We start from the raw sequence: 24,442 nt of genomic DNA, 5'->3' as shown, positions 1-24,442 counted from the left end.
CCCACATGTATGAAAGCATGAATGCTGCCACCTCCCACATATGTAGGTACTACCTAAAGCTGTGGCAACTGTGAATAGTGTGCTGTCTGTCACTGACCCACAAACTGATGTTAACACACTACAATGGGGTCATACAGTGAGTATGGAGTGGTGGCCAGGTCCTGGCCTCCAGCTGAATTCAGAAAACAGTATCATTGTACCATATGGTGAGGACATGGACACACTGACTACTCAGGTTGATAACACTGTTGCATTCACCCAAGTAGTGGCAGTGGTCAGAAAAGGATTGGACGTGGTTCACCACATAGGTAAAGTGACTGCATCCAGACAAAAGGTGGACATTTTATTTATTTATTTTATTTATTTGCAGTTGGTTAACCAGGATAGTCCATTGGGCCAATAAGAACCCGTTTTCAATGGAGTCCTGGGGAGAAAAGCTCCAAAACAAAGGTTACAAAAATTATTACAGCAGCTTACAATTTCAAATTATTAGTAGGTTAAACTCAAAGCTTTAAAGCAGTGGTAACAAAAGACTGCAGCAGTTTACAATGTCAGTAATTTGTGGGTTGCAAACTAAATAAAGATTAAGCTGTTACAAAGTAATTTTTAGGTTTTATTTTGTAGAACAACCCAGATTTAAGTAGGAGCAAAGAAAGAGTTTAGTTAAAAAGTTTTAGAAAAATAAAGCATTGTGGTGGTATATATATAGTTTCTTCAGAGGAATAGTAGGGTTAGAGAACTACAGTTGACTTAATTATTTGGTGTCTGGTAATATATGAATAAGTTGAAGGTAGTAAGTGGAGAATAGGACATTATTTCTGTATAGTCCTCCATCAGTACAACAATACATTAGCAGCATGGCTGGTCTGGTATGTACCTATACATACATCTGCACCACCTAGAAAGGCTATGTTAACACCCACAAAGGTTATCTAGGGCCTTCAACACCTGTTCCATGCAGATAGCCTTGGATCAGTGCTGCCCCACTCAGTATTGGACAGGTTGTCCACAGGAGGGCTGTGGCATGCCTAGATGGCAATGTTGTGCTCAGCCCTTCAACAGCTGCCCCATATATGTCAGTATAACTCTATGCGCATTACCGGAATGACAGGCTTGAATCATATATGACACAACAAACTAAAAAATAAAAACAGCTAGAGTGACAGGTTTGTCTCCCAGAGGCTGCCCTGTCTCATGAATACACTCCCAAAAATGTTAGAGTACCATGCAGACCCTCATTAACTGCATCAAGGTTGAGTGGATGTAAAAAAACATCTGCCCCAGGGATCCAAAGTGTGTCAAGCAATGGCAGGGGCAACAGGTGCTGATAGATTATTCTGTTAGGGATAGAGTACTGGATAGGCTTGTAAGGGACCCAGGGCTAGTACGGTAGTAACCTCCTCTGTACCTATGAATGTGTGATCCTACAGTGACATGTATCAAAAGTAGCATGCTGTGTCAAGGGGTATGCATGCAAGGTACACTATCTTCCCCCATTGTCCCTCACTGACTGTTCCACACATATGCACCTAGGTAAACATAGACATATACAGCCATACCTTGGTGACAAAAAGGTCTCTGTGTTGCCACTCTGCCATTCTCAGCTCCTGTAATGGCAGCTGCCCACCATGACTTACACACAAAGACACCTGGAATGGAAACAGAATAAGGTCTGTGAGACAACAGTCAGTCAGCAGTGCTAACAGCAGTAAAGCATCATGGCACAAAGGTACATACACTTTGATGTGTATGCATGACAATTGCCAGCAGACAGTACCTTACAGGCTATAACACTACTATACTACAAACTGCCATTACCTGTACTATATTCACCCTGTGCATCAGATACATTTTAGCATGTCCTTGCATTGATGGTATGGATAACAGGGATGTGGCACAGGTATCATCACATGCACAGGGTGTGGTGTGGGGTTGGCAAAGACCTAGGCTGTGCCATACAGTTCGCATTATGTGTGTGTGTCTGGAGGGGTGATGGTTAGCTGGGCCATGGAGAGGAGCTGTGTGCATCTGTTGGTGACCTGCATGTGACAGCAATGTGTGAGTGTATACATGCATACAGTCAACAATGTGCTAAGCTTACATGAGGGTATGTTGGACAGCCATGGATCGTACATGGCAGAATGCACAGTTCACCATCTCAGGCCATGAACACGGGACCTGGTTCTGCCAGGAAGGGCACTGTAACACCATGCCCAAGGCCAGGTGCAGTACTACTTCCTGATGGTGATTGGTGTCTGTTGGGTCTGTGTCCCTCATGGGACTACCCATGGTCTACCACATTGTGGTGTGGACAGCATCCTCCCATCAGTAGTGCTGGTGGTACTGCCACTATGGGAGTGTGACTGTGCACGGCCATGTGGGCTTTCCGCTGATGTTGTTGCTGACCTACATCTACGTGTCCGATGCCCTACTCCCACCACATGTTCAAGCATAGACATTGCACAGTTAAGGACTGACAATGTCTCACCACACCATCTATCCACTACATCAGTGAAATGATGTAAGACATCACCAGTGCCGTGGTGGTCATCATGCATGCCAGGCAGTGTGGCATCCATGACCCTGAGCATTCGTCTGGTGTACCATTCACAACATAACTGTGCCTCCATGATGGACTGGAACATGCTTCAGGTGACACATGCTGTGACACCTCTGACAGGTGCTGGATGGCCAACAGTCCCCCTTTGAGAACCCCTGTCAATTTGCCTATGTGGGCTTTCACCAGCTCTCTGTCTGTGGCTATAGTCTACAGTCACAAAAGCCATAGTTCTCAAGCTCCCCTATTCAATGCCACCACCCTCTGACTGCCCAATATCTGCGGCTGCTGGAGACTGGGTATGTGTGGGCATACTGACTGTGTGGGGGGACATTGGGGGTGGGATAGCATTCAATGGGACAGATTCAGCCCACAACAACCCCACCTGTGCCTCACAATGGCCATCATTATCAGACTCTAATGACACACTGACATCAGGTTGTGAAGAGGATGCACTTCAACCCCCATGGTCACTTGTGAGGGGAAGACACCATGATTACATGTATACCTGCACTATAATGTTTGCTGATCCACACACACACACACACACACACACACACACACACACACACACACACTCCCTCTCACATACACACACACACACACACACACACACACACACACACACTCTCTCACATACACACACACACACACACACACACACACACACACACACACGTACACACATGTACACACACACACAAACACACATGCACACACACAGATACACACACACACACACACACACACACACACACACACACACACACACACACACACACAAAGGCATTACACACACCACACCTTCTGACTGATGCCATGCACAACACACAATCAGACCACAACAGATACACTCTGGACAGGCCCTGAACAACATGCAGTGCAGCTATGTGCAGTTAATGTTGCTAGTACTATACACCTGTGAGATACATTACAAGTTGGACTATGGGATGGACCTTCACCTAACACACAGTGCACCTGTTTACACAATAGCAATGCACCCCTGTATAGCAGACTGGCTACACCTATGCAAACCTTTGTGCTAATATGTTACAGCTCCCGCAGATATGCTACTGTGATGCACTGCAGTGAACCCTACCACAAGTGAACATGTATGTATTGCAACTTGGATAAGCTGAACAGTTGTGTGCATGCCAAACTAGCAGCCCTTAACATACATAGAGTATAGGTGAGCCATTACATGACAGTTCCACACTCACCAGCTACAGGCTGATGTTCCCCAGCCACAACAGAGGTACCTATGGATTTGTGGGATAGAGGTATTGTCAGCACACACATGTGGCATTAGTACAGGATAATATGTGCATTTATCAACGTGTACAGTACAAGCAGTGATACTACCCAAGTTTCTGATATTCAAAATATGTGTGCACATGTGTGCATTACAAATCCCCACCCACAAATGCAGATTAACCTCACATATTCATCTATTTATTTATTTAACATTTGTTAACCAAGAAAGTTCAACTTGAAACAAAGTAAATTTTCAGTGGAGGCTGGGAGAAAAACACTCCAGATGCCTGTCGTTGTAATGTGAGAGGAAACTGGAGCACCTGGAGAAAACCCACACGAATTCAGGGAGGACATGCAGACTCCGCACAGAAGGCACCCCAGCCAAGAATCGAACTGGAGAACCTCTTGCTGTGAGGCAACAATGCTACCGCTGCACAACTGCACCATCCCTATATATACATATGCATGCAGGTATGCAGAGGCTACCACTACGAATGCTACAGTATTAATATGATGACCACTGGAGGCTTACCTGGATGCTCCTCAGCTATGGAATATGTGCCACCCACCACCATGGCATATGTACTGATAGTTTCCTGTGAACTGATGGCTGAACCCAGTGTGCCAGGAACTCCTCTGAGGCTGAAAGTGGTGGTTGTATAGCAGGCCCTCTCCCTGTGCCAGAATGGTCCCTGGTCACAGCTGCAGCCCTTTGCCATGCATGGTGTATGATATCAGTAGCATGGTGTCAGACCTTATGTAACTCCTGACTCAGTGTCCCACATCATTTACTTTTGCTGCCAGGTCTGCCCACAGTGCAGCACATTGTTGCTGGTTGTGGCAAATCCTTGACAACAGCAAATGATAATGCAGTCTCACAAGAATTGCAGTGGTGTCAACTTCTGAGCAGGGTGGGTTGCGATGTCTGTACATCCCACCTGACAGAAACGAACAGGGGAACACATCACAAGACTGCATACATTGTTCACCTTTATGTACAGACCTCATACAATAACTTTTGCCAGCACTTTCCACAGCTAACCCCCACATCATAACCCTGCCATCTATGAGCACAGTATGACTGTGGGTATAGGAAACATCATGGCAATACAGCATGTGTTGCTCCCCCCAATCCTGATGTTTCATGCTACTTGCTGTATGTGCTATGAGGTACTGCAATGCATATACCTGTTACACATATTACTGCTTGTTCATAGCCTGTCTACATGGTCTGCTGTTGTATCGGCCTCCTACTGTATTAGTAATCATGTGGTCTGTATGCCCACCCCTCAGGTCTCCCTGGGCTTCCTACCTCAGATTCTGGACTATATGGCTGGACAATGTCCTACAGTTTCCCCAGCCAGTGTGGTTGATATGGGTGTCTTGGCACTGTGTAGCACCTGCCTCATGTGCATGGATGGACAGCCATCTACAAACACCACCAAGGAACACACTGTGTGAGAAATGCAATGACAGTAGGAACCTGCAGTCCATGCTCTCTCCCTGTCAACACCACATATCTGTCCCCAAACAGGTTGTCAACACAATCAGTACACCTCACACACCACCCACAGCTACACACCACACACAAACATCTGTAGTGGACCTCAATATACACATCCATAAACAAACTGGATCTACGAGGCAAAGTCACACATGAACACCACAGCCATGCACAGCACATACCACACATGGCCACACACCTGTGTCTCACAGCCACGCAGGTGTCAGCAGATGTCAAACATGTTACACATAGAGGACTCCAGTGGAGACACACTGGTATGCCTCTGACCTGACTGTGTATGTAGATGGTCAGTTACTTGTGTGTCACATGACAGACTCTGCCATATTGCATACACACTGCTGTCTCTCACCAACAGGTACTGTCATGGGTCTGTCACAGTACATGCTGGTGTGCCTGACTGACATGTACATCCCTGGACTATATGCAGTAAGACATGAGTGAGCACAATGGTTATGTGTCCCAGGCAGGTATGTCCCTAGCCTTACACTGCATTATGCTGTCACCCAGACTGATGCCACAATGCAATCAGGAAATGATTGCCCTTAACATGTGCACATTTATCCTGTGATATGACAGGGGTTCCAGTATCTGTGAGTCTGAGACGATATGGTAAACAGACCAGGATGCTCTGTGAGAGATGACCTCCCTCTGTCTTCACTGGTCTTCATGCTTCTGGCACTGGTTCTCACCTGCACCATAGTGACTCCATTATTAAAGGTGGTGAAGTTATCACTACCAACATACAAGTGTCAGTGCAGCACACATTGAAGGCCATGCTTCTAAATGCTAGAGGTGTACACATGACTTTACCCTCATTGCAAGCAGCCTTAACCCTGGGAACTGCAGACATCTGTGCAGTCACACAGACTGTGGTTCAAAGCTACAGAGAGCACCCCAGCCTACCTGGTCAGCCATCCTATCATACATTCAGAAGCCAAAGTGTAGCTGGTGATGTCATGGGACATGGGGTTTCTGTATATATAAGACACATACACACCTCCATGCTGTACAGACAGTAAGATGCACAGGGGACGCTGCAGGGGCAGTTCACCATTGCCAGCACACACCTATTCAAATCACAGTTAGCTACCGGCCACCACATATGACCAGGACGCCCATTCAGGCTATATGGAACTCATCAACTGTATTAGGAGTCGGGCATGTACCCTGATCCTGGGTCAGTTGAACAACCCTAACATACATTGTAAGATGTACCCATGCTAGCACACAAATGGCCAGGCAGCCATCAACAGTGGATGTACAAAAACCTTGGTGCGGCCAGGGGATACTCCCACATGAGGTGAAGGTGTATTGCAGTTGACATTACACAACATGGGTTACCACTGCAGCATCCCTACAGTGTCATCCTCCATGGCAAAGCAACCATCATGCGATCATGTTTGCAGTCACCATCTCCCACGATACTCATCTAGTTAGGGTCAGCCATACATACACCTCCAACATGGAATACGTCCTCCTGGGGGTATACACAACCTCACAGACCCCAACCCCTCATTAAGGACTGGTACCAATATCCACACATACACACAAGTGCTATATGTGCATTTGTATAGATGCATGTAGTCAGGTATACCCTACATGCCTACATCATCCTCTGCTAGCATATGTACACCTTTCTGGTGGACATCTGCAATACATACTGTCCATAACAGGGATTACATACTGCTGTCTGAGACAAAGTAGGGGCAGGTGCCTAATTTGGAGCAATGTCTCCTTCCCGTGTACATGAGAATGGGGTCATTCCTGCAAACTTGCACAACAAACACAGAGCTTATATTGTCTACAGCCACTACAGACAGTCATCTCCCCTACTGCACATATGTCTACAACAGCACAGGAGACACTGCAGCTGCTCACTCGTATTGCTCAAGGACACACCAGCTATACCAGTGCTGTTGGTATAACATACTGGATGCCTGACAGAGTCAGTGTAGGCCTCACCCCCTGTCTTCCCCATCAGTACATCAGGATAGGCACAGTACCTTCTCTGTCTCCTATATGTAGGGAACAGGTCACTACTGCCATGTAAAAGTCATGGTATACATCTGCCATGGGAGCCTATCACATCACAAGATGCATCCTACATGACCCCAAGTATAACCTTAAAATACAATAAAGAACCATATTCAAAGGAAGACTGACTACTGCCTTTGTCCCAGCTGTTTGATGGATGACCACTGTCACCCCTTTAAAATATGGTGGGGCATCCCCCACTCAGTCACATGATAGAACCAACAGCCTAGCTAGGCTGTTCTGCAAGACCATAACATAGTTTATAGTGAACCTCAGTAACAAGCACATTGGCGACCTGCACACCCTCCATCATGCACGCTAAGGCTTTGTCAAGGAAGGGTCCAGGTCTGTTACACTCGGTTGACCTCTATGACACAGTCACCAAAGCCATGGGCAGGGGATGACAGTGCAAACTGCCTATCTTGACCTGGGCAAACTCTGTGACAGTATAACCCACATGGCCAATATAGATATAACACACCCAAGTATGCATCACACCATATGTTACCATAGGAGTAGCACACCGGTGCACTGACATGACTCAGCTATTCTAGATAGGGGAATCCAACTCAAGCGGTTGGCCTGTAACTAGGTGTGTAACCTGTTGTTTCATGCTTGGGCCTCTGTTATGTGTGCTGTACATTTCTGAGGTGCATGTAACAGTCATTAGCCTATGTCTGACCATGTCTGTGGATGACTGCATGCTGTGTGCCATCAGCGGATGCCCTAGTGATGTTGACATCTGCTGAGGAGGGTCTCACACAGATACATGACTATTGCCAGACACATGGCCTCAGGCCACATAGCAGGACATGCAGCGTCAACCCCTTTGGGGAGGGTGACGTCCCCAGATAGTATCACAGTACTAACAACATTCTAGGCATGCAATCAGTTGTGAGGGAGCTGTGGACACAGGTCTTTGGCAACATGACATTTCACCACAATGTTTCTCCCATTATAAGGAAAACCTTGTACATGGCCCATGTCATATATAAGAGTATGTCATCAAGGGACATCCCCATATTCCCCCAATGAGGCCCATTATTGTGTATAGGTTCATAGGTCCATACTAGACTATCTGCCCTAGGGCATTTACAAGCCTAGCCAGAGTGTGTTTGGCTTTCGCCACCCATTTTAAATGAATTTTGCTATGCCCTTTTTCGAGGTTAGTATACTGTGCCTCTGTCTAACAGTGACACAGAAGTGATACCCAGAGTAAATCTATGATCTCCCATCCACTCATCAAGATTTCTCTTGAAGAGAGTCAATGAGGGACTCTGCCTAACCTGGACTGGGATTTTATTCCAGAGTGAAGGGAGCCTCTGGGTTATGAATCTGTCCCTCCAGCATGTCCTATTTATTTAAGTGCTGAGGTTCAAGTCTCTCGAGCATGTAGCTCGATGGGATTTGGATTTTTTGAGGTGCAGCATGTCCATTTATTCCGGGTTGGACATGGCTTTATACGTCAGGCACAGATCGCCTCTGAGCAGGCGGTATGCCACTGAGTAGAGCTGGAGTTTCTTTAACCGGGCAGTATATGTCATCTGTTTGAGCCCTTTGATCCTCTTGGTGAGGTACTTTTGGGGTTTTTCCAGTTGCTGCAGGTGTCTGGTAAGGTACATCCCAAAAGGGGCATTGTACTCAATTATGGGCCTGATGAGGGATGAGTAAAGAGGTACGATGACCTCCCCAGATCTAGATGTGAATCCCTTCATGATTAGGTGGGCTATATAAAATGTTTTTCTAACCACTTTGGCCATGTGGTTGTCGAATGAGAGATTGCTATCAACTTGGGTCCCCAGGTCCCTAATTACTTCTTCCGTACTTAATGGATTACCATCTATGTGGTAATTTGTGGGCACTTTGTTTTTGCCGAAGGGAATGACTATACACTTTTTGGCATTTAGCTTGAGGCCATGGCTCTGGCACCAGCTGTCTGTTTCTATGAGGCCCTTTTGTAGGATGCTTGTGTCGGCTGGAGAGTCGATTATGGTGCCCAGTTTGCAGTCATCTGTGAACTTGGTCAGCCACAGTCCTTCCGTGTTGGCCTGTAGCTCTGAGAAATATATACCGAACAAGAGAGGTCCCAGGACTGAGCTTTGTGGGATTCCACTTGTAACTGGTTTGGAGTCTGACATGGCTCCAGCAATTCTAACCATGTGGGTTCTGTCCTTGAGCCAGTTTGCAACCCATCTAGTGACATAGGGGTTTATATTTAAGCTGGTGAGCTTATCTATAATGCCCGAGTGGGGTATTGTATCGAAGGCTTTTGCGAGGTCCAGGTAGGCTGTGTGGACCACCTTCCCCTCGTCAATGGCCTTGGTGACTGTTTCAAAGAAATCGGCCAGGTTTAAGAGGCAGGCTCTGCCATTAACAAAGCTGAACTGGGTAGGATCCAGTGTCTGTAGGTCCCCAATATCTTTATTTATAAGGTCCATGATGATCCTTTCCATAGCTTTGCAGACCAAGCTAGTCAGGCTTATGGGGCGATAGTTTCCAGGATCCGTTGAGGCACCACCTTTGTGGAGAGGGACCACTGTTGCTGTACGCCACTCTTTGGGTACATATCCTGTAGTAAGGCTGAGATTGAACAGTAGTTTTATGTTTGGGCTTAGTTCTTCTTGGAGTTCATGTAGGACGCAGCCCGGGACACCGTATTGTCCCATTGATGCTGTGTTTTTTGCTTTGGAGAGGGCGGCTCTTACCTGAGCATCTGAGATGTCAGTGGGACAGAACTCTGTTGGGATAGACGTTTGCCCTTTTGGTGGGGAAGGGGGGGGGAGTTTGCGCTGAACCTGTCAGCTAGGATGTTGGCAATGTCTGTGGGTTCGGTGTATTTTTTGTCATTTTGGACTAATTCTGAGCATATCTGCAAATTCTCACCCAGGTTCCTAACATAACTAAAGAAAGTCTTGTGATTATCCTTAGTGTCTTGTGCAATTTTTCTCTCGAAGCTGGCCTTAGATGATTTTATGAGTGCCCATAGTTTTTTGCTAATACTGATCAGAGATGCCTTCCCTTTTTGGGATTTTGCTCTATCATGTGGCTTCCTTCTTCTATTGTATAGTTTGTATATGGCTGAGGTCTACCAGACAGGACTCCTGCCTTTGGAGGATTGGGTCTTGGTTTTGTTTGGGATTGCATGATCCATGCATTCATGAAGGTGTTCATAGAATGCATTTATAAAGGATTCTGCAGTCTGGGCCGTATTTTCCACAGGCCCAGGGGCTTTGAAGGATTCCACCTCAGTTTTGAGGAGTGTGAAATTTGCTTTAGAGAAGTATTTCACTGTGGTTTTCTGGGCAGGGGCTGGGGTCGGGATGTGAATATCTAGTGAGATTAGTTTAAGGTCTGATCATACCAGTGAGGGATACACTTCTGGTCTGGAGTATAGAGTCCCCATGTTGGTGATGAACAGGTCCAGTATTTTTTCCCCTCTTGTGGGAGTGGTAACAAGTTGTTCCATATCATTTGAGTTTATAAATTCTAAGAACCTTTGGGCTAGGGTGTTGGAGCTAGAGTAATGCTCCCAGTCTATGTTTGGGTAGTTGAAGTGCCCAATATAATGGTGTTTGGAGAGGCCTTCATATTTTCCAGTGTTCTCAGGAAGGCTGAGTAAGGTTCCTGGGTTTGAGAGGGTGGTCTGTAGCAGGCAATAAACTGGAAGGCAGTTTTACCCACTGTTAGTTACACATGGATAGTTTCTGATGCTTCGTGCTGTGCCACCAACCTGGAGGTGTGGGTATCTTTGACGAATATTGATACTCCCCCTCCTCTTGTGGTTCGGTCCAAGTTTTGGGGCCGAAAAACATGGTATGAGGTATAACCTGGTAGTGCTGGGGTGCTCTCGGGAGCCTTGAACCAGGTTTCTGTTACTGCACAGATATCGATGTTCTCCATGCTAAGGAGAGTTTCGAGTGTGTGCATCTTGATGTTTAGAATTCTGGCATTGAGTAGCATTACTCTTAGTTTCTTATCCCTTGTGATACCTATGGAGGTGGGTTTGGCTTTTGAGCCTTGCCTAAAAAAGGCACTATGGGGTGGCAAGAGCCTTTGCCAATATCTGAAAGCCCAGGGGTGACAGGTGCAAGCCGTCCCTAGCGAAGCATCGTGGCTTGTTGAGCATGTCATCCCAGGCTGACAGGCATTGGATTCCCTTTGAATGACACCAATACTTAAGCCAATTGTTGAAATTGATCATCTTGTCTTCATATTGTGGCATCATTCTTGGTGAGGGTAAGATGCTACTCAAGGTCAGGGTCATACCGGCCTGGGCTACATGCTCAGAGAGCTCCTCTATGTCTCTTTTCATGTAGTCCAGGGATATACGTCTCAGGTCATTCACACCAGCATGGACAATGACTGAGTCATATTTGTACTTGCCTTGGAGTGACCTGAGTGCTTGTGTTATGTGGCAGATCCTAGCACTTGACAGGCAGCTCACCGTGACCTTCTCCTTGTTCAGCCTGGTGAGCGGGACGTCAGTGTGCCTGACGATAGAGTCACCTATTACAAGTATATCAGGTGTGTTGTTTAGCCTTAAGGGCTGTGACTGTTTGGCACACTGGCTTTGTGAGCTATGTGTTACACGTGTTTTGTTTTGGGGTAGCAGTTGCTTGGGTGTCTGCTTTGGAGGTCTCTGTTGCTTAGGCGGATTTTAATTTAGAGCCTCCGAGTATGTTTTTGTGTATTTTTTTGTGTATGTATTTGTGTATTTATGTGTTTGGTTTGCTGTCGTGGTAGGTCTATGTGAGACTGGAATTGTAGTGAGTGTGGTTTCCTTCTCCTCCTGACTGGTTATGCCAGTACTGAGTTGAGAGAGCTTAGCCTCCAGTTTGGTTATATGGTTGCATCTCTCACATGTGCTGGAATTTGTTGGGAGGAGGAGAGGGTTCTCTGTGTACAGGAGGCAGTTGTAACATTGCCTCAAGATTCCCAGATTCACCAGCTGGACCGGAGAGGAGATTGACAACTGACCTTTGGACATGCTAGAATAGTATTGGGAATTCCTTTATAATTGAAAAAAGGGCCAATGGGGAACAAGGTACTCAAGGGGAGTTTGTGAGGGTGTAGTGCTTTTAATTTTTTAGTGCTGACTTATATAATTGCTTTAGTGAGCAAGTGCTAGGCTTTAGCGTAGGAATAGGGTGTTTATTATGAGAACTAGATCAGTTCTAAGGGAAAAAGTGAAGAGCAGACTTTGTGGAGCCAAGAATGGTTTAAACCCAATTAAGCGGCGTTGCCCGATGCTGTGCTATGCGCAAAATTGTGCAAAGCCACGCTACAGCGGGTTTTATATAGGGGGGACTTGAAAGAGCTAGAAATTGGCCCAAAACGGCCAATAGACTACCAGATTCTTGTGCTGGGAACACTCCTCCAGGGATAGATAGGCTGCTCTAAGCTCCCCACTGCCACTGGTGAACAAAGAAGCCTCCCTTTATCCAAGAAAGGAAATGGGCAACACAGGAACTTTCCAAAAGTCCAGAATACAGCAAAGCCTGTATTTGGACTACTCTAGGTCAGGAAAGACGGGAAACAAGGATATTTTTTTTTCTTTTTTGCAACAAACAGCAGGAAAATGCAATAAATATGTAACACAGGCTATCACATTTGAGTGTGTAGACTCAACAGGTAAATGCAACAAACAGGGCAAACTTTAAAAGTGCAGGTGCAAAAACAACTTTAAACAGTCTAAAACAGTTCAAGAAGCAGAGATACTTGCAGTTTAGCTAGATCGGACAGTCACCTAGGTAGTAGCAGCAGAAAAAAACACTTTTATCAGATTAGCAGGTGCTCTTTTAGCCTCTCTGCTGCTAGCACCACTCTGCAGGACCACAAGGAGCTTGGCTGAGTAGTAACAAGTGCACAAATCAGCCAAAGCAGGTTTTACACAGGGGGACTTGAAAGAGCTAGAAATTGGCCCAAAACGGCCAATAGACTACCAGATTCTTGTGCTGGGAACACTCCTCCAGGAATAGATAGGCTGCTTTAAGCTCCCCACTGCCACTGGTGAACAAAGAAGCCCCCCTTTATCCAGGAAAGGAAATAGGCAACACATGAACTTTCCAAAAGTCCAGAATACAGCAACGCCTGTATTTGGACTACTCTAGGTCAGGAAAGGTGGGAAACAAGGATAATTTTTTTTGTTTTTCTTTCTTTTTTTGCAACAAACAGCAGGAAAATGGCTAGCACACTTGAGTGTGTAGCCTCAACAGGTAAATGCAACAAACAGGACAAACTTTAAATTTCAAGTGCAAAAGCATGCTAAAGCTGGCTTTAAAGCAGGGGGTTAGAAGAGATAGGAAATGGCCCAAAACGGCCAATAAGCTACAGGTCACTGGGCTGGAACCACTCCTCAAGGGACAGATAGGCTGCTCAGAGCTCCCCACTCTCACTGGTGAACAAAGAAGCTTCCCCCTATCCAAATAAGGATATGGGCAACACAGGAACTATGACATAGCCCAGAGATCAGCAATACCTGAAGACTGGATTATTCTAGCTCAGTAAAGGTGGGAAACAAGGATTTTTTTTTTTTTTTTTACAGAGTAGCAGAAATTAGGTACAGGAACACAGTAAATGCTTTAATTCGGCTAGCACACTTGAGTGTGTAGCCTACCAGTTAATCTAAGCAAAAACAAACTTTAAAAGTGCAAAAAAACTCAGAAATACAGGCAGGAATGCAATAAAACAACTTTGCAGAGCTTATTTAGTTAAAGAAACAGAGAAGTCTATATATACAGAAAAGCAGCTAAAACACACAAACACTTCAGGTGCAGTGCAACCTAGAGCACTTGAGTTGTAGCAATATTAAGGCAATTACAGTTATAATAAATGCTCTGAAATATACTATATATATTTTTTTCTTTTTTCCCTTTTTTTGAAAGGGAAAAGGGAGAATCAGAAGGCCTTATCAAATGTTCTCTCTGTATTAGGTAGAATGAGCTAATGACACTAGACTGGGAGGAGTGTCACAGATCAGATTTACAGTAGGGGCGGACAACTGCAAAGCCACCAAGTATAACAGCAAGACACCAACTGGGAGGGAGGGGACAGACAGTAAGCACTACAGAAAACAAATGAAAGTTTTTAAACAGATAAAGATTTGTAAAGATACAGAATACTTTTAACTGCAGACAAATCAGTTACTTGTGCAGATTTGTTAATAGCAATAAAATACACTCGAAGACTAAAAAGCAGACAATGAAAGTGCTATATATTAATTGTTAGAAACAATAATCTGTATAAATAATCGAAAAAAAAAAGCAGGATATGTATATATATCAGCTAACTGTTGTGGTCAACAACTCTCATACACTCTGCTCAGTGTGTATAGACAGAAACCCTATCAAAGTTAGGGCTTAAATACCAGAAGAACAACTTTTTTTTTTTTACAAGAACACAGAAGAACCAGCCCCCACTCAGCAGACAATTAACACAATCTAGTCAAGTTAAAGAAAGGCTTCACCTAAAAACAATAGCCTACAGACAGTAAGCACTACAGAAAACAAATGAAAGTTTTTAAACAGATAAAGATTTGTAAAGATACAGAATACTTTTAACTGCAGACAAATCAGTTACTTGTGCAGATTTGTTAATAGCAATAAAATACACTCGAAGACTAAAAAGCAGACAATAAAAGTGCTATATATTAATTGTTAGATAATTCCCTGTATGTCAATCACATCACACAACACATGCAGCAGGAGATACCATTGCATCAAGCATCTACCATATACCGATAGGCTACAAAGGCAACCCTCTACCTGGTTTCATACATACTCCTCAGGAGTGACCTCAGTGTGGCATGCAAGGAAATCATGGACTCTACACTGCTGGGACTGCTTCACGAGTGTAACTCATGCTCCACTCTGTTAACATACACATGTCCTCAACCTGGCATGTGACATGAACTGGGCATGTCGGCAGCTCAGATGTGTGTCCCACACAATCACCCTGTGGTGGAATGGGCTCCCTGTCCACATCAGGCAAGGTAGCTATTTACACATTTGCAGGTGTAACCTGGATAACTGGATGGTTAACTGCACATACACCCTTGGGATACCACCTGTGTCCCTGCTGGACTGGAGCATGAGGTGCTGCCTTGTATACGCATGGGCTAACATCTGGCCTAGACATATGTCTGCTCAGGGCCCATAGCCTAGTAACCTCATATGGTACCAGGAATATCAGATATGGACTGAGTGCTGTGACAGACTGTGTTGTTATGTGTCCACACCCATCACTGCCATCGACTGTTGGGTGTCCCTTATGGGCAACGTTACAGTGCCATGTCATCCAGCCTACATCCGATAAATAGGTGAGTATTAGTACAAGTCATGTGAACATTCCAGAAACATCTGTGCTACAAAATAACTGAGAGCAGTGCATATGTGGTGTAGGGTGTCCTCCTCGTATGTGTCTGACATCTGCAATACCCAGATTTGTGAAGAATGTGTTCATGTGCCTGACAGATGTAGACCCCCTGTCAGACAAACGTGGACTTCCGGACACCGGTTGGACAATACGTGATGGTTGTGGTTGTCCCCAGAGTTTGGGGAATGTGTCTGTGACATGCCAGACCCCTGAGAACACAGTAATCATACATTAATATACGGTACTGTATTAATTCCCTTACATTGTATGCTCAATATGTATGCACTGCTGCTGAGGCAGAGCCAGTGTCCCCCCCACTACTAGTGCCTATAACTTGCAGTCATACTGTAGGGGGTCACCAGGTATGCTAGCCATAGTTGTCAGGTAATGAGATACAGGTGTGAAGTACACAGTGACCTAGCCAGAGTACGTCAGGAACTGTCAGGGACACCTGGACAATCTTTAAACTAAGCCTGTATGACATTCACAGACTGAGAGGGGCTCAATCACAGGATCATAGGAGGTTAATAGGCTATTGGCCCTGAGGCCGTTATAAGCCTAGCCAAGAGTTTAGCCTATGTTTAGACAAATCATCACCCAATGCCCCTGTCCAGCAAAGAGATGGGTGGAATACCAGGGTTATATTTTTTGTTTCCCATCCAGTTATCCAGGTTGTGCTTAAAAAGGGGTAAAGAGGTACTTTGCTTGATGTGGAGAGGGAATCTAGTTCATAGATGAGAGAGTCTCTGGGACACAAATTTCTCCCACCAAGTCTTGATGTCACAGACCAGGTTGAAGCCGCACATGTGGGTTACTAGAGTTGAGCATGACTTGCAGATATGCAGCAGTTCCATCAAGGTGGGGTCCATGATCACCTTGTATGCCAGACAGAGGTCACTTCTGAGAAGTCTGTATGAAACTGGGTAGAGGGATAGGGCTTTTAGCCTATCTGTGTATGGTAGATGTTTGAGGCACTGGATTCTCCTGGTGAGGAACGTCTGAAGTCCCTCCAGCTGCTTCATGTGCTTTGCAAGGTACATGCTGAAAGGTGCGTTGTAATCAGTAATGGGCCTTATAAGGGATGAACACAGGGGTGTTATGATCTTCTTGCCCCTGGATGAGATACCCTTATTTATGAGGTGGGCCATGTAGAAGACTTTCCATACCACAGAAGCAGCATGGTGGTCAAAAGTCAGTCTGCTATTAACCTGGGTGCCCAAATCCCTCATGACTGATTGAGTGCTTAGGACATTGTTATTAATGTGATAATGTGTGGGAATGTCAGTCTCCCCAAAGAGGATGATGATGGTGCACATTTTGGTATTCAGTTGAGACCATGCTTCTGGCACCAGTCATTTGTTTGAGTGAGACCCTCTTGGAGGATGTCCACATCACTAGGAGAATTTATGACAGCACCCAGCTTGCAGTCATCTGCACACTTGGTCAGCCATAGCCCACTGGTTTTGGCCTGCATCTCAGAAAAGTATATTCCAAATAACATAGGCCCCAAGACCGAATTCTAGGGTACACCACTTGCTACGGGTCTACTGCTTGAGGTGGCTTACCCAATCTTGACTGTATAGGTTCTATCAGTGAGCCAGTTTTCTACCCATCTGGTAACATATGGATTGATGCCTAGTTGAGAGAGTTTATCTATTATGTCTGAGTGGGGAATAGTGTCAAAGGCTTTGGACAGGTCAAGGTAGGTGGTGTGCACTGTCTTTCCCTTGTCCATGGCTTTGGTGACTGTCTCAAAGAAGTCAACCAAATTTAGAGACATGACCTCCCCTTGACAAAGCCAAACTATATGGGATCAAGTGTTTGGAGGTTGCCAATGTCCTTGTTAATGAGGTCCATGATAATCCATTCCATGGCCTTGCAGATCAAGCTAGTTAGGCTGATGGGTCTATAATTTCCCAGATCAGTGGACACTCCACATTTGTGTAAAGGGATGACAGTGGCTGTCCTCCACTCAGCTGAGATGAAGCCAGTACTCAGTCTTTGGATGAATAGGGTGCCTAATGATGCCACAACGTCCTGCCTGAGTTCATGTAGGATGCAGCCTGGGATGTTAATGGGTCCCATGGAGACTTTATTTGTTACCTCTGAGAGAGCAGTGATGACCTGTTCCCTAGATATAAGGGGAAGGGGGCAGGTACTGGGGATGTTTTGAGTTACTGATGGGAGGGACAGAGGGGTATAAAGTTTTCGCTGACTCTGTCAAATAGCAAGGTTGCTATATCTATGGCATTTGTATATGTGGTGTTCTTGACCATCAGTTCTGAACAGATCTGGGTGCTTCTTTTGAGGTTGCGGACATATGTAAAGAAGGCCTTATGATTGTCTCGAGTAGATGTAGCCAATTTGGACTCAAAGTTTGCTTTGGAGGATTTCACTACTGCTCTTATTTGCTTGTTCAGGTTAAGGAGACATTGCTTCCAATTGGGCAGCTGCTCCTTCTTGGTCTTGAACAGCAATTTTTTTTTTTCCTTTTGTTATAGAGTTTACTTATTGCAGATGTCCACCAGACATATTCCTGATTCCATGCTTCTATATAAATGCTCATATAGTGCTTTAGTGTAGTTTTGGATATTGGTGCCAGTGCCTTCAGAGGCAGAGGGGGCTGTGAAGCTGTTTACACCATCCCCCAGGAGGCTGTAATCAGCTTTGGAGAAGTTTTTATGTCTGGTCCTAGCTAGAGGGGGTTGGGGGAGATGGTGACTTTGAAAGTGACTGCTTTGTGGTCGGATCTTACCAGGGATGATGATAAAATAGGGATGCTGCAGCTGTTTATACCATCCCTCAGGAGGATGTAATAAGTCCAAGATATTATCACCCCTTGTGGGGGTATTGCTGTTCCAAGGCATTTACATTGACAAAATCAAGGAATATCGGGGCATTTGTGTTCTGGCAAGAGTAGTTCTTCCAGTCTATGTTTGGGAAGTTAATATCACCCAGGATCTGGGTAAAGGGTTGAATCTTGATAAATTCAAACAGGTCCAAATAGGCTGATTGGGCATCTTGAGTCAGATTTGGGGGCTGGAAGCTAGCTATGATTTGAATAGGAGTCTTGTCAATGGTTAACTGCACATGGAGTGTCTCCTGTGCATAATACTGTTTGACCAGCCTGCAGGTGTGTATGTCTTTAATGTATATTGAAACTCCACCTTCTTTGGTTTTACTGCCCACAGTTTAGGGTCTTAATGTATGATAGAATGTGTACCCATGTAAGGCTGGGGTGCTCTCCACAGCCTTGAACCAGGTCTCCATGACTGCACAGATGTCAGCATTGTCCAAGGTTAAGAATGCTTGCAATGAGTGCAGTTTCATGTTTAGACTCCCAGTGTTTAGCAGCATGACCTTTAATTTGTGTTTGGTTGAAATTTTTATGTTGGTAGTTTTAACCTCATCACTTTTCCTAAAAAAGGCACTATAGGGGAGGCAAGAGTCTTTGCCAGAAGCCTGAAGCCCAGGTGAGACAGATGCAGGCCATTTCTGGCAAAGCATTGTGGTCTGTTGATCATATCTTCCCAGGCTGTCAGGTACTGGATCCCCTGGAATGACACCAGAAACTAAGCCAGTTGTTAAAATTCAATCATTTTCTGTTTGTATTGGGGTATCATTCTGGGTGACAGCAGAATGATGCTTAATGCAAGGGACATACCTGCCTGGGACATATAATCAGTGATCTCAATCATGTCTCTTTTTATGTAGTCCAGACAGGTACATCTCAAGTCATTCAGACCAACATGGACTATGACAGAGTCATAACAGTACCTGTTGTTGAGAAACTTGAATGCGTGTGTGATATGGTGGATTCTGGCACCTGACAGACAACTAACCGTGACTTTCTTCTATCCAGCCTGGTGAGAGGCACATATGTGTGTCTTACAATGGAGACTCCTATGACTAACATGTTGGGTTTATGGTGAATCCTTAGTGCTTGTGAGGAACAGGTGTGTGGACTATGCATGGTATGTGGTGTGGAGGGCTGTGGAGATCACATGTGTTTTTTGCCTTGGAAGTCTCCTTTGTTTGGGTATGTTTATGTGGAGGACCTCTGCGTATGTAGGTTGAGGGGGAGAGAGCTTGGACTCCTTAAGTTCCTAATGTAATTTCATCTCTCACAGACTGTGTTCCTAGGTGATAGTAGTAGATGATTGTCCATATACATGAGGCAGTTGCTACATTGTCTCAAGATGCCCATGTCAACCAGACTGGCAGGAGAAACTGTAGGAAATTGTCCATCCATATTTGTCAGAATCTGAGGAAAAAGGCCAGGGAGAGCTAAGTGGTGGGCCTAAAGCCCAAGTGCTTAAACCAAAACTAAGAGCTTAGAATAACACTTAACAATTTGGAGAGGCTATAAACAAGCATACTATAAATATTATAAATGCAACAGAAAAGATGCAGTTGAACACTTTAGAGAACAAGCAGCAAGCAAGTAGCAGGAAAAAGCAAAGCAAGATGAAGTAACACAGTAGTTATACGAAACACAAATTAGAAAAATATAAGCAACTGAATAAAGTGTCTTCTTTTTTTTTAATAAAGTAAAAAAGGAGAGAGGAGGAAAGGAAGATCATTTAAGGTTAAGGGGTTTGGCCTTCTGAAATGATCTCTGTATTAGGTAGAATGAGCTAAAGAGATGGGACTGGGATGTGTGTCCCAGATCAAATTTAGAGTAGGGGCAGGCAACTGCAAAAGCCACCAACTTTAAGAACAGAACAGGAATAGGGTGATAGAAAACCAATTTCAGAACAGATCAGGAAACAATGCCAGCAAATATATAAATAATTCAGTCAAGCAAAAATACATGATGTGATATGCCAGCTGTATCCACCAGTACTTACTGTCAGTATTGTACAAAATCCAGTAGCAGTCATATGTGAGCTGACCATTACTGGGGTGAGTCAAGGGCCAGAGCTATGATATATGTCACTGCAGACAGAGCCATAAGGGATGGTTATAGGTGTTGGACAGCAGACTAACAGCAACATGTCAGTCCAAGAAATGTGGTTGAGACCTACTGTGTAAATTCCTATTCCCATGACTGCACCCCCCCCATCTGCATTCCATTACATGCTTAATTCTATGACATACCTGGTATATTGCTGTACTCCTTTTTGAGAAGAAATCCAGTTGTAGTCTCCTACCGAATCCCAGTCTGTCTTCATGAAGAAAGTGTCAGACCTGTTTACCATAGGCAGCAGCTTGCCTTTTGTAGGTAATGCTCATGAACAGGTGATTGCCTGTGCACCAGTCTGTGACTCCCACTAGCTAATTGCATCCAGAACAGCTTGGTTACATTACCATTAGCCAATGGCATGGGAACACAGTCCTATAATTAAGGCCTTCATTTAGGCATTGGCCCTTTTCCTGGTCTATGAGGAGGACATTATCGAAGTATGGGGGCTACAGCATTACAGAGGGTATGTAGAAATACTGTTCACTGTTTGGATTGATGTGCTATGTCCACAATTTTGCATTCTATGTTTGGCTATTGTTAACAGAGCTTGTGATTCTGTGGCAGGTTACTGTTTAACAATGTGTGTTGGGTTCAGTAAATAGACAGGCGGATGTGAGTGTTATACATCCTTTTTATCTGAATGTGCATGCTGCTGCAGTTGATGCTGGTATATCAGCTGTGTATGTTTACAGGGGGAGACTGTGATACATGTCCCTGTCATCTGAACATGTCCCCAACCCTTTATATATGGGTGTTGTGTAGATACTGTGTTCTAGGTGTGTGGGAGGTATGGTAGGTCTGTAGCAGGTAACTGAGTATACAGCTGCATGTGTGGTAGGCTGCAGCTGCTGCATTCTCAGCAGGAGTCATACTGGGGATTGTGAAGACATTGGGGGACAGCAAGCTGTATATGTCAGTGAGGGAGCAGTGTCAGCTCTTGTGTCACAGCATGGCCAGGGTGAGGTACCCATTACAGTCCAGGTGAGGCATGTGCTTCTGGTACATTTGATAAGTAGTAGTACCATCCAGAGAGTGGTAGGACAAGTTTAAGATATGTATTGATATTTATGACATGTGTCCCACCCTGCATGACTTTAACATGCTACTGTGGGTAGCAGTGACTGTGGTAGCAGTAACCAGGTCTGCTAGACATCGCAGAGCTCAGTTATTTCTAGGTTGTATTGCCAAGCATGTAGTTGTCATGCAACAGACTGGACTGTGTGCCTGAACTGTGGGTGTCCAGATGTCAGACATGCTATAAATGTTACAGACAGAGCTACAGAGTAATTATTATGGGAGGTGTAGTTGCAAGACATATGTGCATGCATACTATGTGTTACACAGGATTGGCATGAACATGTGTGTTTGGATAGCTATGACATGCGACACTAACCTGTCTGTCATGCTTTTTTAAAATCAATCTGCACTGTCTTGTCATTACGTCAGCACACAGAATAGCTTTGATGACAACCATGCCACACATAGGTAACACGACTATGGACATTCTGCAATAGTCTGTGCAGTTGTCAGCTGTACCTGATATCATAGGCCTCTCGTCAATCTATCAACATGTCTTTGGCTGTGTACTGGTTTGGTGTCTTCATCACAGGGCCAAGTACGCTTTCATTTTTCACATTATATGTAGAAGCAGTGTCAGTGGTACTCAGGATATCTTTGTAATAACACCAGAAATTCCTGAGAGTTGAGTTGCTCTATTGGTGCATTGCAATAAACTGTAGTTCAGTGGTCCCTGAGGTCAATATTTGGTAGGGCTGTCTTTTTTCCCTGTTACATGACTGTACTAAATGATATATTTAGATAATAAGAGTAATTCCCCAGAGCTGAGTTGGCCTAGTGGTGCATTGCTCTGACTGTAGTTCAGAGGGTTTTGGGTTCAATACTCAGCAGGGGTGACTTTTTTTCCCTAATGTTATATGACTGTACTGCATGATATATTTAGATAACAACAGTAATTCCCCAGAACTGAGTTGGCCTAGTGATGTATTGCTCTGATTGTAGTGCAGAGGGTCCTGGATTTGAGACTTGCCAGGACTGGCTATTTTGTTGCTGGACAAAACAGTGTCTGAATCAAATAGGGTGATTAAAGCAGTTTTAAGCAGGTTTGCTCAGGTTTGCACAATGTGCTGCAATGTCAAGTGGTGTTTAGCATTGCTTATCCCTGCTTAAACCCACGCTATTTCCAAAAAAAGAAAAGAAAAAAGGGGTGATAGGAAAGTGGTGAAATGGGGGCAAGCAGGGGGAAACAATAAGGGATGTACAGGATGGGTGTAAGAAAGAACTAAAGCTCTCCATTTCTTGGGCAGCAATAGCTGTACATGATGTGGACAATTTGGAATTTGGAGCCTCACACCCCACAGGGAGGGGTGTGGGTGACATAACTTTATTGATTAATTGATGAGATAATTGATTAATGGCAGTGTATGTGGGGGAAAAATAGAGAGCTATGTATGGGATGGATTTTTTTTTTGGGGGGGAAAGATGCCCTTTTATTTTTTTAAGGTGAGACTGGGATGTTAGGGAAGGGTTTTAGGTACATTTGGGGAGGTAAGTTAGGTAGGTGAGGTTGCTTTTGCAGACAGACAAGACAGTGGACAGGGGTGGTGTATGACATATGAGAGGATAAACACCTGGGATGGGGAGGGTGGTTGGGAATCGGAGGACCAAGTGACCCCCAGATGGCAACAGTGGGACTGAGATCCCCCCAATAGGCAGTCACCACTGCCCCTTCACGACCCTGAAGGTCGCTGTGCTGGGGGATGGGCACCAGGATCAACTTGCCCCTCAAGATGCACCAGTCTGGCCTCGATCTGGTGCAGTCTATCATCCAGATCATGTTGGATGACCCTGTGCACCATACCTGAAACTTGATTCTGGGTGACAATCTCCTGTCTGCACCTGCGCCTGGTGGGGGGGGGGCAGACCCCTTCTCCTGAGAAGGTTCCACCTGAGGGTGGTGCAGGATCAGCCGAAGGAGCAGCTCCAGTTTGGGTCCCAGATGTAATGGCACCCGGTGCCATGGCCAGATGAGGTGGGATAGGTGGATCAGATGGAACTGGCTTACCTTTTCATGCTATGGTGTTGAGGTTTGTCAAGATGTATTGTTTAGTCATGAACAAAACATTTTAACATTAGTTATAACAGCATGCATGGGTGTTTCACTAAACCCAGAGTAGAATTGCATAGCATATAGAACACAGGCATAAATGGAATAACAGTCATTATTTTTAACAGCATGCCAGTAACAGTTATGACAAAAGCCCAACAATGGTGGAATTTCAACAAGGTATGTTAGTATGCAACCATTGAAATATATAACCAATAATACAACACAAGGCCCAACATTCTGTTTTGAGAACAATACCTGTAGTATAAGAATAATAATTTGTGATGCAGATAAGGGGTGGGGGAGAGAAAAACATTCCATTAACAACTGTATAGGCTATATTATTTACAACAGTACTGCTGAATACTCTACAGGTCTGCCCTTACTTTACATCTAAATATGCCCTATAGCTTCTTTAGCACATACATACCTCTCAAGTTTTCGAAATGGCATAGTATGGGCCAAGCTGTAAGAACTATAGGTATATGACTACAGGGGACTTGTACATGTCAAAGTAACATATATGACTAACAAGGTGTACCCTGCACTCATGTTGTGTGAGTGTGCTACTGGCATACTTCAACTGGATTTATATCTGTGTCCAAGGTT

The sequence above is a fragment of the Protopterus annectens genome, chromosome 7.part1 (genome assembly GCF_019279795.1).
Source record: "Protopterus annectens isolate FY-2018-M chromosome 7.part1, PAN1.0, whole genome shotgun sequence".
NCBI classification, from domain to species: domain Eukaryota; kingdom Metazoa; phylum Chordata; order Ceratodontiformes; family Protopteridae; genus Protopterus; species Protopterus annectens.
Note: the sequence above shows the minus strand (reverse complement) of the source record.